This window comes from Pongo pygmaeus, chromosome 22 (assembly GCF_028885625.2).
Source record: "Pongo pygmaeus isolate AG05252 chromosome 22, NHGRI_mPonPyg2-v2.0_pri, whole genome shotgun sequence".
Taxonomy (NCBI): domain Eukaryota; kingdom Metazoa; phylum Chordata; class Mammalia; order Primates; family Hominidae; genus Pongo; species Pongo pygmaeus.
The window spans coordinates 58,249,444-58,255,508 of record NC_072395.2 but is presented as its reverse complement, the minus strand read 5'-3'; the positions used below and the strand labels follow the sequence as shown (position 1 = coordinate 58,255,508).

Here is a 6,065-nt window from a genome sequence, read left to right as displayed (position 1 = left end):
TAGTCAGAAACTTCCTTAACCTGTAACAAACGTATTTAATACATGAGAACAGATATTAGCAAACTTTTCTGCAAAGGCTCAGATCGTGAATATTCTAGGTTTTTCAGGCAATACTGCCTCTGTCTGGACTATTTAACATTACTGCTGTGGCGTGAAAGTAGCCATCAGACAATATGTAGAAGAATGGGCGATAACTGTGTTCCAATAAAACTTTATTTACAAGAAGAGACCATTGGCTGGATTTGGCCCCCCGGCCACCAGTTTGGAAACCCCTGCATTAGAATCATTTGCATTAGTCAGAAACAAGAGAAAGATGCTTGATTTTATACTGGAGTCCTGGCCAACATGATAATATATACAAAGTATAAATATTAGAAAGGCAGAGACACAACTATAATTATTTGCATAATTATATGACTGTTTACCTAAAAAGTTCAAAATAATGAATGGACAAACTATTACAATTACAAGTGACCAAGTGTAACATCAATATACATCAATCAACAGTGTTTATTAAAACAGCAATACAGAACTACAACATTTTATGGGAAAGTGTCCCACTCATTATAACAAAAACTGTGGATTTCATAAAAATCCATAAAATACTCAAGAACAAACCAAGAAATGAGCACATCGGACATCAAAGAAATCTTAAAAATTTTGCCAAAGCTCTAAATTCGTTGAGAGCTGGAATCCATTTTCAAGTAGTAGGACTCTAAGTCACATGAATGTCAATTTTCCAAACTGTCCCCATAAACTCCGTGCATCCCTTAAAACTCCCACAGGACTGCTGTGGGTCTTGACACTGCTTCTAAACTTGACATGGGGGAGGAAACGTGTAGGACCCGCTGAGGAATGCTTCTGAACGGCCTCGGGGAGGGAGCCTGCTGTAAAGCTGCCACAGTTAATGCCAGTGCTACTGTGCAGAAACAGAACTCAGCCTGTGAGTCAGGACTGAGACAGCAGAGACAGCAAGTATTTACGGGAATTTTGTTTACGATGATGGTAGCATTTCATGTCAGTTGGTGAAGAAAAGATTCCTTTTTCAATAAATGATGTGACAACTGGCTAGGTATTTGAAAAAGAAAATGTTAGACCCGTATCTCACACAACCCCAAACAAAATTCCGGCGGATTAAAGGGCTAACCATTTGTGATGGAGTGAATGCTGATGTGTCCCCCAAATTCCTGTGTTGAAGCCTCATCCCCAGTGACACGGTATCAGGAGAGGGAGCCTTGGGAAGGTGGTTACGTTAGCCAGGAATCCCACCCTCACCAGGAACCTGACCATGCGACATGGTGATCCAAGACTCCCAACCTCCAGAACTGTGGGAAGTAAGTTTCTGCTGTTTAAGCCCCGCAGTCTATGTTATTTTGTTCTCAGCCCCAGCTGATGAGAATGCCATTAGAACATCAGAAGCCACAGCCATAAAAGGACAGACAAGATGCTGAAGTTTGTTTTAACCATCTTGCCATAAGAAATACCCTATAAGTCACACCTGAGACTCAGGTGTCCTAAGAAAGGGGGGTGTGGACACTCCCCTCAGCACCTCTTGTGGCCGGGCTGGGTGACAGGCACACAGGAACTCATGGCACTCACCTCATAACTATTGTTCACATTAAACATGCACCAAAATTTACAATAGAACACCATCGACAAAGCTAAAAGGCGGGCAATGGATGGAAGAAACCATTTCCAAACTACCAACATGGTGTCTCAACAGGAAAAGACTAACTACTGGGCAAAAGATGCGGTTAAACAAGTCACAGAAGAACCCACAGGTCCCGCTCCTGCAGAAGCTGGCGACTCTGCCGACGCCGTCAGCGTGACGCGGAGGGGTCTCCTCCCCACACCCCCAGCTCCCCGCATCCTCCTCTGTGGGCCCGAAGTGGGTGTGTAGTGATTCATCCACACCTCCGTCTGCTCCTGAGAGCAGCGCCCTTCACATCTGCGTCCTGGCCCCACTAAACGCAGGACACGGAGGCCCTCGCAAATTTCTCGAACGAATGAACGAATGAAGGTCGTTTTCAAGACCTCTGGCCCTTCTCCTCTTAGAATCTCTAAATCTCACACTTGCACTTGCTCTGGAGGGGATGAAACAGACACTGCCAGGGCCAGGAGGTTTACGATGTTTATGCTGAGGCCCAGGGAGCTATGCGGGCTCAGGATCCATGTGGATTTGTTACCCTGAACTCTGGTCAGGGCCTGCTCGTGAATCAGCAAAACCTCCGGCTGTGCTTCATTCCAGGGATGAAACCCAGCAGCCCCGTCCCCATCTGCATTTCCGCTGATGCTATCATTGGAGAGGGAGACAAGGAGTCCTTGAAACCAGCCCTCTAAACATAAATAAGCAGCCGGGTTCAGAGAGGCACATGACGCACTCTTCACCTCTGCCAGTGTTTCCATCCCAGAAAGTCCTGCGGGACAGATTCTCACAGTCCCCAGTGAGCCCCGTCCGTGACCCCTGCTCGCCCCCCACGTTTCCCAGATGACGGCAGCTGGAGAGCCTTCCTCCAACAGTGGCCCCAGGCCACGGAGAGGCGACCCCGCAGAGAGCGGATGTTTGTGAAGCTCCTCTTGGAGGGAAAGCTGCCCCCAACGCTGAACACTCCCGTCTCCAGGCACAGACAGGGGAGCGGTCACGGGCCGGTCGGTCCCTTTTACAGCCAGAATCGGGGGCTGAGAACATTTTTTAATGATTTCTGAACCACCGAGTGCTTGTGGGTGGCTCCGTCTCTGTTTTCATTCCCTGAGACGTGGCGCTTTCTCTCCTGGAGCCCCGTGTTGGGGGCGCTTCAACCGCAAGCCTTGCCTCCCTCCCACAGTGCTGAGGAAGGACAGGCCCTCCCTTCCCCAGGAAAGCTCAGGCTGGAGAAGCCCAGGTGTGGGGGGAAGTTCTGAGCTGGCATCGTCACCCCCGGGTCTAGTATCCCTGCAGAGTGGACCCTGGCCCTGAGCCCAGGCTGTGCCTCCTCCACGTGCAGCCGCTGGGATGTGTCCAGGGCAGGACAGGAGGCAGGTGCCCAGGTGCTCCCCTAGGCAGAAGGCTCGGGTTCTGTTTCAGGGCAGGTGGGCTGGCGTGGCCCTTGGGAGCACAGAGCCCTGACTGTAGCCCCCCAGATCCCCACAGGCGCCAGCCAGTCTTACTCAGGAGGGCAGGCCCTGCTGTGCTGCAGGTCCCCCAGGGCGCTGGTCCCCCCCACCCCATGCTGACCACACGTGGCTTCCTTGGGATCAGCGCACCCCCAGGAAACCCTGGGCACCTTCACGACTTGGTCACTTGGTGACCTGGGACCCTCGGGCGCCTCCTCAGTGCACAGAGCTGGCCAAGCTGTCTGTAGGGAAGTGTTGACTGGGGGCCCCAAAGCTCCTGCTAAGAAATGCTTCTGAACACGGCCTCTGGCCCTGGAGAACAAGAACTCCCTGCCCTGCCACTGACTCACAAAGTTGTCCCCTCCCTGTGCACTTCCAGGCACAAAAGCCAGGATTTGATTACTGGGGAAATGCGATGTGCAGGGGTGGAACTCTGCAATGAGTCCAGAAACTCCAAACACGTGAACCTGGTAACTCACCTTGCAAACGGAGGAGCAGGCCTGCACTGGGTCCCTGGCGTTTGCTCTCTCGTCTCCTAGGAGAGTCCTCCTTGGGTCCTGAGCTCAGTGGTCCTCGACCAGTCCACTCTGTCCTTCCCACTGGCCTGCCCCCCTCCGCGAAGGCACAGCTCCCTCATCTCCATGGCAGGGTGGGTGGTCTCGGGGGACAGTGGCAACATCCCCAACTGCCTTTCTCTGCTCTTCACTGCCGACCCTGCTCCCAGGGCCACCCTCATGGGGCCAGGAGGCTCCAAGGTGGTGACAGGTAGATGCTCCAGCTGTGCTGAGACCTGCCCGGCCTCTCCCCATCTCCACGTCTCTCAGGAGAGGACCCACATCCGGTCACCACACATCTACCCGCTGTGGGTGTTCTGGCCTGGGGGCCTGTGACCCACATCTACCTCGGGCCCAGGGCTCCCTCAGGGGGCTGGCAGCCTGGAGTGCCCAGACCTGACCCTGCTGAGTTCTGTGAGGATGGACGATACTCAGGGCCCAGCAGGGGTAGGATGGGCTCTAACAGGTGTGGCCCCAGGACCACAAGCTGCACCTGCAGCATCTGAGCCCAAACAGGGCCTCCTTCCCCTCAGGTGAGGTTTTGCAGGGAGCTGGGCGGGGCACAGAGGAGCTGGGAGCAGGTCAGCAGTTCAGGAGTGGCTCCCGGAGGGGCCCCAGAAGCCCAGGGTCTGCTCTCAGGGGTCGCTGGGGACAGGAGAGGCTCCAACAGGGGCTGCCCAGTATGCTCTTCTCTCATGTGCTGGGGCCTCTCTCTTCATTCCCTGCTGGACACATCCATGCTGTGCTTGGTGGAGCTGCGTTTCTCCTGCCCCCGGTAGCACAGAGCTCCCAGGAAGGGCTCTCCTGCCCTCTCGTGGCGGCCTCGGGGCAGTGGCCTGTGGGGGCCGCCAGCCCCTCCTTCGCTGTGTGAGCCGCTGGTCACAGAAGACTCCGCCGTGCAGGGAACGGGGCCACTTCCTGATACTCAGGGACAGACGTTCTTCTCTTGAGGAAAGACTCATAAGACCTCTTCCGGGTCATTCCTGATTAGGACTTTAATCCAGGGGTCAACAAAAGACTCCCCAACCTGAAGGAGGCTGCCCAGGCGGGGAGAAGAAAGGTCAGAGCCCACAGAGAGGCAGAGGGGTGCCAGCCTGGAGTGCCCCCTGCTGCAGCGCCCGGCACGTGGCTCGCCTGCTCTCCCGCCTCTGTCACCTGGGAAGAAACAGTGGGCAGGGGGAGAGCCCCCGGGGCCTGAAGCAAGGCCAGGCCTTCGCCATGGACAAGTGACTTGGGCCTACTGGAGACCGGGCGTGGACCGTGGCCTCTAGGTGAGCACAGTACTGCCCATAGCACCTGGGTCTGTGGGCCCCGACTGTGAAGGCCACTGAGCCCAGCAGAGCGCCACCCTGAGTCCTCACGATAGAGCCAGTGGGGTCAGGGAGGCCTGGCCCTGAGCGGCCCAGAGACAGGGGCGTGGCCCGCTCGGCTCCACCGTGGCCTTGGCTGTTCTGTGGATTTCTGGCTCGGGGTGATCTGTGGCCCCCTTCATGAAGAGGGTCAGCTTCTGCTTGGGCAGTCACCTCCTCATCCATTAACCATTGACATCTGCAAGAAGTGTCTGTTCACAGGAACAGCAGCGGGCCTGTGTTCGGAGATGATGGCCTGGGCGTGGCTAGAGTGCTGTGGGTCCCTGGGGGGTGGAAGGGAGGGCTGCAGTGCCGTGGGTCCCCGGTGGGGGGCGAGAGCTGCAGTGCTGTGGGTCCCAGGTGGGGGGGTGAGGACTGCAGTGCCGTGGGTCCCTGGTGGGGTGCAAGGGCTGCAGTGCTGTGGGTCCCCGGAGTGGGGGGTGAGTGCTGCAGTGCCGTGGGTCCCCAGTGGCGGGGGGCTGCAGTGCTGTGGGTCTCCAGAGGGGGGGTGAGGGGTGCAGTGCTGTGGGTCCCCGGGGGGTGAGGGGTGCAGTGCTGTGGGTCCCCGGGGGGTGAGGGCTGCACAGGGAAACCCATCTCAAGGGGCTCTGTGCCCACAGGGCCCAGGCAAACCCCTTGGCCTGTCCATGGAGTGTCAGGGCCCCCCAAGGCTGCATGAGGTCACATCACCTGTCCAGGAGGACTCATGGGTGTGTAAGAAATTATGTTCAGCCAAGGGGTGCCATTTCTCCCAGGTAAAGGCGAATGGCTGGATCATACGGCAGGTGTGTCCCCAGCTTCTGGCTTTTTCTGTGCCCTGACCACTCTGCAGCCCGGCCAGTTGCAGGTTTTCCCTGCAGGCCTGAACTCAAGCTGGGCCTTTAGCATTCCCAGGCACTGATAAAGGTGTGTAGGTCATTGCCCAAAACTCTGAAACAAAGCAGCCCTGGTCCAAATTCCTTAAACTCTCATATCAACTCGCTGCAGACAGACCTGGGTGGAATCCCCGTCTTGCTGTCTGTCCCAAAGGTACACTATCTGTCCTATCTGTCCTGAGGATACACTGCAG

General features: G+C 55.9%; 1 pseudogene; it reads left to right on the top strand.

Moving 5' to 3' along the window:
- The first annotated feature begins 1,708 nt into the window (after positions 1-1,708).
- LOC129022435 (putative uncharacterized protein encoded by LINC00205) lies at positions 1,709-2,956 on the top strand (annotated as a pseudogene).
- Positions 2,957-6,065: the final 3,109 nt, after the last annotated feature.